The sequence below is a fragment of the Panthera tigris genome, chromosome B2 (assembly GCF_018350195.1).
Source record: "Panthera tigris isolate Pti1 chromosome B2, P.tigris_Pti1_mat1.1, whole genome shotgun sequence".
NCBI lineage: Eukaryota > Metazoa > Chordata > Mammalia > Carnivora > Felidae > Panthera > Panthera tigris.
The window spans coordinates 96,823,825-96,835,911 of record NC_056664.1 but is presented as its reverse complement, the minus strand read 5'-3'; the positions used below and the strand labels follow the sequence as shown (position 1 = coordinate 96,835,911).

Genomic DNA, 12,087 nt, shown 5'->3' with positions numbered 1-12,087 from the left:
ATAATCCTTTGTCTTGATTAAATGTATGACAAATATTTTCTCACCTTTAGTTTCTGTCTTTTCACTCTCCTAATGTCTTTGATGAACCAAAATTTTAATTTTATGTGGTAGAATTTATCAGTATTTTCCTTTATAAGTACATAATTTTGTGTCTTGTTTTAGAAAGCTTTCCCTGAGGTTATAATGGCATTCTCCTAAGTTGTTTTCTAAAAGTTTTATAATTTTTCCTTCCACATCTATGTCTTTAATCCAACTGGAATTGATTTTTGCATATGGTGTGAGATAGGGTTCCAATTTAGTTTTTTCAAAGTTGTTTAATATGTTTTTCTAGTAGCATTGACTGAATCTTCTCTCTATTTATCTCTAGTGCCCACTATATTATAAAAGCAAATCTCTATATGTGCATTGATTTGTTTCCATGTTCTCTATCATATTCCTTTGGAGCCTTTGTCTGGCACTCTCCCGGTATCCCACTTTCTTGCTATAGCTTACATACTAAGTCTTGATATCTGGGAAGGCAATTCTCCTGACCTTAAACTTTTTTTCTTAGGGAGTCTTGACAATTTTGGATCCTTTCCTCTTTCATTTCAATTTTAGAATTAGCTTGTCAGGTTCCATAAACAATATTGTTGGGGTTTTTCATTGGAATTGGATTTAGTCAACATGGGAGAACTGACATCTTCATGCTACTGAAGCTTCCTACTAACAACTTGGTGTTTCTCCATTTATTTAAGTCTTCTTTAATGTTTTTTCGAAAGGTATAATTTTTCTCTATGAGGTACACAGCTTTAGTTAGATTTGTATCTAGATTTATTATATATTTTTGCTCTTATAATGGCATTCTTTTAAAATCATATTGATTGTTTTTGCTCTACAGAAATGTATAGTGATTGAAAACACTCTCTTATGAATTCTAATAATTTACCTACAGTTTCTTTTTTTTAATTTTTAATTTTTTTTATTTGAGAGAGAGAGTGGCAGGGGAAAGTGGCAGAGGGAGAGAGAGAATCTTAGGCAGGCTCCACACTCAGTCCAAAGCCTGACGTGGGGCTCCTTGCAGGGTTTGACATGGGGCTCCATCCCACGATCCTGGGATCATGACCTGAGCTGAAATCACAGGTCAGAGGGTCAACTGACCAAACTACCCAGATGTCCCTAATTTACCTATAGTTTCTTTTGAGTTTTCTATGTGGCCAATAATATCATGTGCAAATATTATATCTTCCTTTTTTATCTTTCTTTTTAGATCCTTAAATCTAGGATTTATTTTCTGTTTTTGTCATACTTATATGGTTTAGGATTTCAAATACAATATTGAATAGGAGTGGTGATAGCAATAACTTTGCATTTTTCCTGATATTAAAGAAAAGTATATGATTGTTGGTGCATGTGAGATATGAGTGTAGAATTGGCATATCTTGTGGTGAATTCAGCAGCAGCTAATTTTATTTCTAGTAATGCTTTGGCTGTGGTTTATTTTCTCTGATATTAATTTAGGCATACTAGCTTGCTTCTGTTAATATTTCGTTTTCCATCCATTGACTTTCAAACTTTCTTGTATTTATGTTTTAAAAATCTCTTGTAAACAGTATATAACTGGTTTTTTAGAAAATTCATTCTGACAATCTTTGCCATTTAACTGGAGTCATTAGTACATTTATATTATTGTACATACTAATATACTTGGATTTATTACTACCATATTTTTGGTACTTTATATTTCTATTTCTGCTCCTTTCATTTTTACTTCTTTTGTATCAATTGAGGATGTTCCTCCTTAGTACAGTTTCCTCCTTGTTCCTGTTTGGAAGTTATATTTTTTGAATATCTATTTTTTTAGTGGTTTTAATATTTTCACTTAACACAGTTAATCAATACCTTTCCTCCTTGTGAACAATATGAGAACCTTAGAACTTAGAAATCTTTTCATGTTATCCCTTTCTAGTTCTGGAGTCCAGTTCTAGCTTAACCCTCCCCGCCCCCCCCCCCCCGACTAGATATTATTGTTAATACAATCAAATTTATTTAGATTTACCCACAGATTTACCTATATATTTGCCATCTATTTCCTTCCTTCTGAAGCACATCCTTTATCATTTTCTTTAGTGCAGGTCTGTTGGTGTTAAAATCTCTGGATTTTTGGTTGACTGAAAATATTTACTTCTTACACTCATTCTTAGGTATTTCACTGGGGATAAAATTCTTGATTTGAAGTTATTTTCTCTCAGCACATTGATGATATGATTCCACTATCTTTGGTTTTTGTTTGTTTTTGCTGCTGTTAAAAAACACATTTGCACATAACTTGTGTTTCTTCTCTATTTTTAAAGTTTTCCCTTGCCTTTGGAGCTCTGCATTTTTACAGTCATAGCTCTACATGTTGATTTATTTATCCTGCTTGGGATACATTTGGCTTCTGTATCTGAACTCCGGCATCTTTAACAAAATTCCCAGCTATTATCTCTTTGGAAGTTGTCCTCTCTTTGCTCTATTATTTCCTTCATGAACTCTCATAAGGAATTATAGAACTCTTAACATATCTTTCATAACTTTTGTCTCTTTCTGGTTTGTATTTTGGAAAATGTGTTAAAAATTTTTTTAATGTTTATTTATTTTTGAGAGAGATAGACAGAGTGTGAGTGGGAGAGGGACAGAGAGAGAGAGGGAGGCACAGAATCTAAAGCAGGCTACAGGGTCTGAGCTGTCAGCTTAGAGCCAGATGTGGGGCTTGAACTCCTGAACCAGGGGATAATGACCTTAGCTAAAGTCCAGCACTCAACCAACTGAGCCAGAAAGCACCCCTGGAATATGTATTTTTTCCAGGGGCACTTGAGTGGCTCAGTCAGTTAAGCATCTGACTGTTGATCTTGGCTCAGGTCATGACCTCACAGTTTGTGAGTTTGAGTCCCAAGTCAGGCTCTGCGCTGACAGCCTACTTGGGATTCATTCTCTCTCTCTCCCTGTCTCTCTGCTCCACCCCATCTCGGGGCACACTCATATGCACGTGCTCTCTCTCTCTCTCAAAATTAAATAAATAAACTTAAAAAAATACATTTTCCAGTCCAGCAATTATCTTTTCTACTGGGGCTAAGTGGCTATTTAAGCCCCTCATTTTAAAAAGTAATCATTTTATTTTTCATTTCTTGAAGTACTGTTTGGTTCCATTTCAGATCTGCTTGGATGTTCCTTACCATCTCTTGTTCCTTGCTAATATTTACAAGCTCCTTTTTTATTTCATTAACTATATACAATTTATATTTGGTCACTAACAATGTCAATATTTGATGTCTGTGAGGGACTGCTTCTGGTGTCCCCTGCTTGCTTCTTCTGGTTTTTCCTTCATGTTTCTTCCTGGGCTTTGGGATGTTTCTGTCCTTTGAGCTTCTCATTGTCGTGGTGCTTTCTCTCTGGGGGCTCTTAGAGGCCAAACTTGAAGGTGAATTTGTGCAGGGAAGATTTGCATTTGCTCTTTCTAGTCAAGTCACCTGGTTGTACGACCAACTTGGGATCCTTTTATTTTGAAATATTCCATTATGAGACTAGCTGTGCTTCCTAATTCTTAGAAAAGTTTTCTTTCTTTTCCTTTCTTTCTTTCTTTCTTTCTTTCTTTCTTTCTTTCTTTCTTTCTTTATCTGTCTTCTCAGCATCAACCATAAGATAGCAAATGTCCTTGCTGTGGCACCCCTCTTTGAGTAAATTTCTAGATTTATCTTTATGCTGAGGATATAGCCCCTTATGTTTTCAGTCTAATGCAAGGATTCTTCTAACAGGTTCCCTAGGCTGGTCATTCCCTGAGCATTATCTCAGAGTTGAGATTCAGGTCTCCAGAATCTGATAGAAACTCTCAGGGTGAAACCTGGCTTTGGAACTTGCTTACCTACCAGGATTCCTGTTTTCATTTACTTTTTGGGATCTGAAAACCCCTCCCATTTGTGCTGGTTTGTTGATGCATTTTAAAAGATGGTGTTTTTTTTTATTGTTGTTTTTGTTATTAAAAAAATTTTTTTTAAGTAATCTTTATGCTCTGCGTGGGGCTTAAACTCACAACTCTGAGATCAAGAGTTGCAGGTTCCACGGACTGAGCAAGCCAGGCACCCCTAAAAGTATGTTTTAAAAATATTTTAGGGGTGCCTTGGTGGATCAGTTGGTTAAGTGTCCTACTCAATCTCAGCTCAGGTCATGATCTCACGGTTCATGGGTTTGAGCTCAGCCTCCGGCTCTGTGCTGACAGTGTGGAACCTGTTTGGGATTCTCTCTCCCTCTCTCTCTGCCCCTTCCCTGTTAGCTCTCTCTCTCTCAAAAATAAACAGAGAACATTAAAAATAAAAAAAAATATTTTAATCAAGGGGTGTCTGGCTGGCACAGTCTGTAGAGCATGTGACTCTTGATCTCTGAGTCATGGGTTCAAACCCCACAATGGGCATAGAGATTGCCTAAGGAAATAAAAGAAAGGAAGAAACTTCAAAAGAATTTTTGTTGGGATTGTCATTCAGGGTATCTGTATTAGTCAGGGTTCTTCATCTAAAGAGATTGTGTAAAAGAGATACAGTAAGAGAGAAAGATTTTAAGATTTTAAGATTGTGGGGGCTGCAAGTCCAAAATCCACGGGGCAGGCCAGCAGCCTGGAAATTCCAACAAGAGTCGATGTTGCAGTATGGAGTCCAAAGGCAGGTCTGAAGGCAAAATTCCTTCCTCTTCAGGGACTTTTCTCTTTTCTCTTAAGGCCTTCAACCAAGTGGATGAGGCCCACCCATATTACGGAGGGTAATCTGCTTTACTCAAAATCTGCTTTAACCACCTATAACAAATTCCTTCATAGCAACATCTAGACTGGTGTTTGACCAAATGCTGGGCACCATAGCCTAGCCAAGCTGCCACATAAAATTAACCATTACAGCATCTAATCCACCAAAATGCTGGAAACAGAAGCCAGAGGGATAATTTCTCATGATGAAATGATAGCACAATCAAGGGACACAATAATGTCATGCTCCAATGCAAATAGGTCTAAGGTGACACTGGGCATTTTCTTAGGAAGCTGACAGACTTCCATTTTCTCAGTCTAGTGCTTACTATAGGCTTATAATGCTTACTATAGGTGCTACAGGTTGTGGCAAAAGTGCTCTTCCATGTAAAATTACAGGAAAAGGAGGTCACACTTAATTGCCTCAAGTTGTAGGCCATAATGATGCAAACTATCTTGGAAAAGTATATTATTTACTCAAATTTGCCAAAATTCAGTAAGTATCTTATAAAAATATAAAGAAACCCAAACTGAGAAGAGAACAACATTGCAGGGGGATCAGAATAATGATTGCCCCTGTTTTAGAATCTAGAGGGTATTTTCAGGTGATTAAAAAGATTCTTTTTCTCCTCCTCCTGGTTCTTCTGGACATTCATGGTTTCTTAGAAGTCTAGAAACAGATGACAATCAAAAATTTTAAATCCACGAATTACCTAGCTATCCACATATAGAATGTTGATACTTTCTTCACAGTGAATAACAGTAAGCTAGTTTATAATGCTTTTCAGGTTTGGAAAAGCTTTTTTTGTCCTATCTGATTTTGGGGAATGCCTCTGGGGAGGAAGGAGTAGGGGAATGGTGTCAGCCATCAGGAGGAAAGGAGGCAAGAGAATCTTGCAGCCTCTCTGTTCTTCTTTCTTGGTTTCTCTCTCTTGTTTTCCCTTTCTATCATGAAAAATTGGACTCTGCCCCAGCATGAAGCATTATTGCAGAAAACGAAACAATGAAAGTTTAAAAAAAGGATTTCAAGAGGGACGCCTAGGTGGCTCAGTCAGTTGAGCATCTGACTTTGGCTCAGGTCCTGATCTCACGGTTCCGTTCATGAGTTTGAGCCCCGCGTCTGGGCTCTGTGCTGACAGCTCAGAGCCTGGAGCCTACTTCAGATTCTGTGTCTCCCTGTCTCTCTGCCCCTCCCCTACTCATGCTCGCTCTCTCTCTCTCTCTCTCAAAAAGTAAACATTAAAAAAAATTTTTTTTAAGGAATTTCAAGATAGATGTGCAGTCAAGAGACTGGAAGAAAATATGAATAGTGGTTATCTGGAGGGTGGAATTATCAATTATTGTCTTCTTTATATTCTTCTGTCTTCTTTCAAAGTTTCTACAACAAACACAACTTTATACTAGGAGCAAAATTATCCTTCAAATTATTTTACAGAACAAGAACCTAAAATACCTTGAGGATTTTGTGTGTGTGTGTGTGTGTGTGTGTGTGTGTGTGTGTGTGTGCGCGCGCGCGCGCGCAAAAAAGGTGATTTTATTAAAGCACAGGGACAGGACCTGTGGGTAGGAAGAGCTGCCGAGGATTTTTTTAAAACACAAATGGGTTTTCCCGACGCACAGGGTTTAAGACTAAGATTTTAAACACTATAACACCATTTCCAAATAAGATATTTCGGTGTCAAAAAACTTATTTTTACGCTAGCAAAACTGAAATTTGCCAACTGGTGACACATTAAGATAATTTGATAAATTTGTGTGGAAATTGTTAATATTTGAGCTCAATCCTCCAGAACTTATGAAGTTTCATTGTATTATCACATTTTAAAACTGTTTTGCTACAACTAACATTTTTTTCCAGCTTTTAATTTAAGCTGGTATTTTGTTTTTGAGATATATAGTGGCCTCTAACATTTGTTACCTCTTTCAAATCCCTACAGTCTACATGTAGGCTACCTGTAGTAAGAACTCTTAGAATCCCAAATCAAGAGGCAAGTTCATTTGTAAAAGCTATGACTCTTTGAACTGCATAAATATGGAAAGCCCAGAAAGATCAGTTTAGAAGTAGAGGGGCTCAAGGTAGTTCCTTCTGGGGAGTAATCACATAAAACAGGAAATCTGTGAACACAGATACATTCTTAAGTTTCTCTGCAGAGGGTAACTACTGGCTGAGCTAGAGAGGAATTAGTATTATTGGTAAGACCTCCTAGGACTTGACTGGCTTTTCTTGAAAGGGGAAAAAGAATACTAAAAGGTTAGGCAATAAAAAAAAAAAAAAAGTTCTGCACTGGCATTCCATTGTTCTTCCCTGGAAAGTTATAAGGATGGTGCTCAGTGACCTCTCTGAAATATCACAAAGAGCAGTGGCATCTGGATTAGTAGAGAAATTAACATACAGAAGAGACTTCAAAGGCCCCTGCACAGATCCAGAAAATTCTTTAATGTATCCGTATACATAAATTGCATGTATACTAAATTAAGCTGTGTAAAATATCTCTAGATAGACCTACAGCCTCCTTGTTTGTCGGGTGGCTATAAGAAGGGATGCTGGACCACCTGTAGTTCTTAACAGTAAACAGATCGACCTTTCACTCGGCAAAGCAAAATTCAGAATGAAGACTTTAGAATTTCAGAATCAAGACTTTGTCACTTTGTCGAAAAACATTAAATATACTACTACAGACTGATGTGCTAAAAGAGAAGGGGAGGAGAGTTGAGAGAAATAAAATGGAGGTGCAAAACAGGAAGACAGAAGGGAAGAGGAGAATAAGACAGGGTGAAGGGGGACAGGAAAAGAAAACGTGGATTGAATGAGGGGATTAAATTGGGGGGAATGGGGAATAATGCATCTCTGCAGGGCCCCTCTTCCCAGGAACTTTTAAAATAGAGAACCCAACCCATAAACAAGATGTAACCTTTCAGCAGAGAAAACATCCAACTTTCTTAGTTGTTAGGAAGTCTCTTCACACTGGGAGGAAATCTTCCCCCTTGTGGGTGGGTCTCACTCATGTTGAGAACAAAGAAAAAGGAATTGATACTAGGGGTGGTGTACAACGGTGAGGTTGCCATCCATTATTTCTGGCCCAGTTTGGTGATATCTAATCCTATTAATGCTTGGTATTAGAAGACTCTTTTATTTCCATCCTTCTCTCTGTTCTTTCTGTTTTTGTGGGGTGAGGTGAGGGATGGTTAGAGAGTTGGTGTGAATACATAGAACTGATCCTAACAAGATTTTCTAATCTCTCTAGCAAATCACAGACTTGCTCATCTCTTCTCGACTTTTCCCTGGCCCTTGTATTTTTCTCACAAGAGCAAACAGGAAGACTAATGAAGCGTATTGATCTAATGGAAACTTGTGACCAGATAAATGATCGAAACCTGGATTGAAACCTGGAAGAATGCACTTGAAAACTGTGCCCTACTCATTTTCTCCGTGCTTGTCCTTTCTCATAACGTTTGATATCTTGGCCAGTGGGGGATATTTTGCCGTTTGTCCACCGTTTGTCATGTGTTATGTGATGGAGGGGTCTCGTAGCAGCAGAAAAAAAGAGCAGCTTGTCCTGGGCTTTCCTTTCAAAGTCCCATTAACAGGTTGTGTGATGCTGTGTAAATCACTTAACTAAGCTTTCCCCAGAAAGATGGGAGATGGGAGGACAGAAGTTTGGCCCTAGCAAACCCCAACCTACCCCCAAACAATCGTTAGCTCAGTTTGTAGCCTATCAGTGTCAATATATGTTAAACTGTAGGCAAAGTGAAAAATACTGCACTCAAATAAGGTGTGTGTTATAAATTGATAAGTGGAAAGAGGAGGTGAAGGAGACAATTAAAACACTTGTAACATAGGCTGAAAGTTGACCAGTTAACTAAAAGGCCTTTGGTTCCATAAACTTATAGATGTTTCAGTCATTTTTAGGACTGCAAATCTATTATATTTTAGATTTTTTTCACGTACTTCTAGACCCGTAAAATCTTATGATTCCTGAATCTGAATTTCTAATTATTTTTTATTTCGGAATCTGAAAGTCACTAATCTCTTATTTAATTTTGTAACAAGAACAAATACATATTTGAAAAATAATAACGCAGGTCACCTGGTTGGCTCGGTCGGTGGAGTGTGCAACTCTTGATCTTGGGGTTGTGGGTTTAAGCCCCATGTTGGGTGTACAGATTACTTGAAAATAAAATCTTAAAAAAAGAAAAGAAAAGAAAAGAAAAGAAAAATGATTACTCAAGATTTGCTCATGCCAACTGGTAAGAAATTTCTATCTCTTGTGATGAGTGGATATAGCGTCCCAAAATACAATAATAGTAATAACAAAACAGCAAAAACTACCTCCTATTTTCTTAATCTTTTTTAAAATATTTATTTATATTTGAGAGAGAGAGACAGAGGGCAAGTGGGGGAGGAGCAGAGAGAGAGGGAGACACAGAATCTGAAGCAGGTTCCAGGCTCTGAGCTGTCAGCACAGAGCCCAATGTGGAACTCGAACTCAGGAGCTGTGAGAGCATGACCTGAGCTGAAGTTGGATGCTCAACCAACTGAGCCACCCAGGTACCCCAATAAGTACCTCTTATTGACTCTTATTATGTCCCAGGACTTTGCAAAATTTTAGTTCTCTTATCTCATTTAATCCTCACATACATCCATAAGATAGTTACTGCTTTAGCCTCATTTTGTAGGTAAGTAAACAGAGGCCTATATTAGGGACTGAACCCAGAATTGCTCATGAGAAAATGCATCAAGATCCATTCACTCACTTTTTCTATAACATGTGTAGTCCATCTGGACATGTTGACACTGAGACACAGAGGAGGATCCTGCCCTCATGAAGTTCATAGTCTCCTGGAGGATAGAATCTCCACTCATTTTTGCTTAATAACTGCAAAAATGCAGATTTAGATTTAAAATCATCTTTCTTTTCAAGAATTGGCCATATGTACTTTTGAAAGTTGGCTCTCAGTTGTATGGTAATTCTAGAATTTTTTAAAACAATTATAATTATGAGACGCATTTAGTTTTTTAATTTTTCATAATATTGAGATATAATGGACATACCATTAAGTTCACCTTTTAAAGGTGTATAATTGGTATAGTCACAGAGTTGTGCACCAACCTTCTCAAGTTCCAGAACACTTTTATCACCCCCCAAAAGAAAGTGTATTTCCATTAGCAATCATTTCCCATTTTCCCTTCCCACTAGCCCCCAGAAACCACTAGTTTACTTTCTGTCTCTGTTCTGGACATTTCATGTGAGTGAAATCATACACTATGTAGCCTTTTGTGTCTGGCTTCTTTCACTTAGCATAATGTTTTCAAGGTTCGTCCTGCTGTAGCATGAATCAGTACTTCATTTACTCTTATTGCCAAATAATATTCCATTGTATGGATATGCCATATTATATTTATCCATTTATCAGTTGATAGACATCTGTGTTGCTTCTCCTTTTTGGCTATTACGAATAATACTGCTATGAACATTCTTGTGTGTTTTGTGTGGATGAACATTTTCAATTTCCTTGTATACATGTCTAGAAGTAGAATAGCCAGGTTATATGGTAACTCTATGATGAACTTTTTGAGGAACTGCCAGTTTTCCAAAGTGGCCACAAAATTTTACATTTTCATCAGCAATGCATGAGGGTTCCAGTTTTTTCACATCATCTCCAACACTTGTCATTGTCCATCTGTTTGACTATAGCCATTCTAGTGTGTGTGAAGTGGTAGGTATCTCATTGTGATTTTCATTTGCATTTCTCTAATGACTAAAGACGTTGAGGAGACATTTATTTTTATGATTTAGAATAATCCTGGGGCACCTGAGTGGCTCAGTTGGTTAAGCATCTGACCTCGGCTCAGGTCATGATCTCATGGTTCATGGGTTTGTGCCCCATGCTGAGCTTTCAGCTTAGAGCCTGGAGCCTGCTTCAGATTCTGTGTCTCCCCCACTCACTCTCTACACCGCCCCCCCCCACACTTGTGCTCTCTCAAAAATAAATAAGTAAAATTTAAAAATAAATAAATAAAATAAAATAATCTTGACTAGAGGAGCACAACAGAACTACTTGAGGAGCTTTTACAAGACAAGACACTACATGGGCTTCACATCACTTAAAGTGGTAAAAATATTTGCCAGGATGGCCTATGGATGTTTAGAATGTAATAGAAAACCAACTCAAAATGGCTTAAGCAATGAGGAGAATTATCATTTCATGTAACAAGAAGGACAAGGTCAAAGCTGTTTAACACAACCACTCAGTACTATCATGGAGATCCAGCTTCCCTCCGTTTTTCTACTTGGGCCCATTTGCATGCTTGCTGCCTTGGTGGTAGCAAAATGGTTGCTAGAATTCTGGGCAGTCTATCTGGACCTGAAAATGAAAATGTCCAGTGGGAGAGAAATCTAGCTGTCTTTTCTTATATCTTATTGGCCTAGAACTGTATCACAGGCCTAAATCTAAACCAATCACAGGTAAGAGAAATGGGAATTCCATGTGTATGATTTAGTTGAGGTGAGATTTACTACCTTCCTGAATGGGAACTATATAGGAGTTCTGCTAACAGGGAAGAAAGGAGAAATGGATGTCAGATGAGCAACTTACAATGTCTCTGTTATGTAGCCGTCGGCTGCAACATCATGATGAAAAATATTAGGTTAAATCTTGAAATTGCTGCCATTGGATCATTGACAACACTAATTTCATATGGTTCAACTTAATCATTTCCCATGCCATTTTGACAAATTGGGCTGAGGAGTGGGGAGAGGGTAATATTGGCTCCAGGTTTTAGTTCAATCACTTAGAATAGCTCATAAAGCATGAATCACTTAAATTGATTGATACAAGTAAATCACTCTTGTGGGCAAAAGATTTTGGGTAATACAAGATCTTATTTGATTTCTTTATCTCTTTCTTGGCACATCTCAAATGTTAGGAAATATTTCCACAATCCTGAGCCCCAAAGCATTTGTCCTGATGCACGTGCTGATGAAGCTTGTGAATGTTTTATTTATACAGACTTCATAGTTTGTTGAATTTTAATTTTGAACAATTAAATCACAGAATGCAGTATTCTGTTTTCATTAAAAAAGCATTTAAATATTTCAAAGAGAAAGTGACTGTGTACCTTCCATTTTAGGGGTCTTTTAAACTAGGCAGACTTTGAAAGTCTAAAATAAGCTATTTAGTTTGTGGAAGTGAACAGGAAGCTTTTAAGACTGGGCTACCCCTGGGGTGCGTGGTTATCTCAGTTGGTGGAATATGAATGTCTTGATCTCAGGGCTGTGAGTTCAAGCCCCACGTTGTGTGCAGAGATTATTTAAAAATAAAATCTTAAAAAAAAAAAATCC

At 37.6% G+C, this 12,087-nt stretch overlaps 1 long non-coding RNA gene across 1 annotated transcript in view; it reads right to left on the bottom strand.

Annotated features, from left to right (window-relative positions):
* Positions 1-8,902: 8,902 nt before the first annotated feature.
* LOC122238703 overlaps positions 8,903-12,087 on the bottom strand; it is a 48,656-nt gene continuing 45,471 nt past the window's right edge. Inside the window, exon 4 of the long non-coding RNA XR_006217780.1 lies at positions 8,903-8,926. This is a non-coding gene — a long non-coding RNA (uncharacterized LOC122238703). The remainder of the gene's footprint in view (positions 8,927-12,087) is intronic.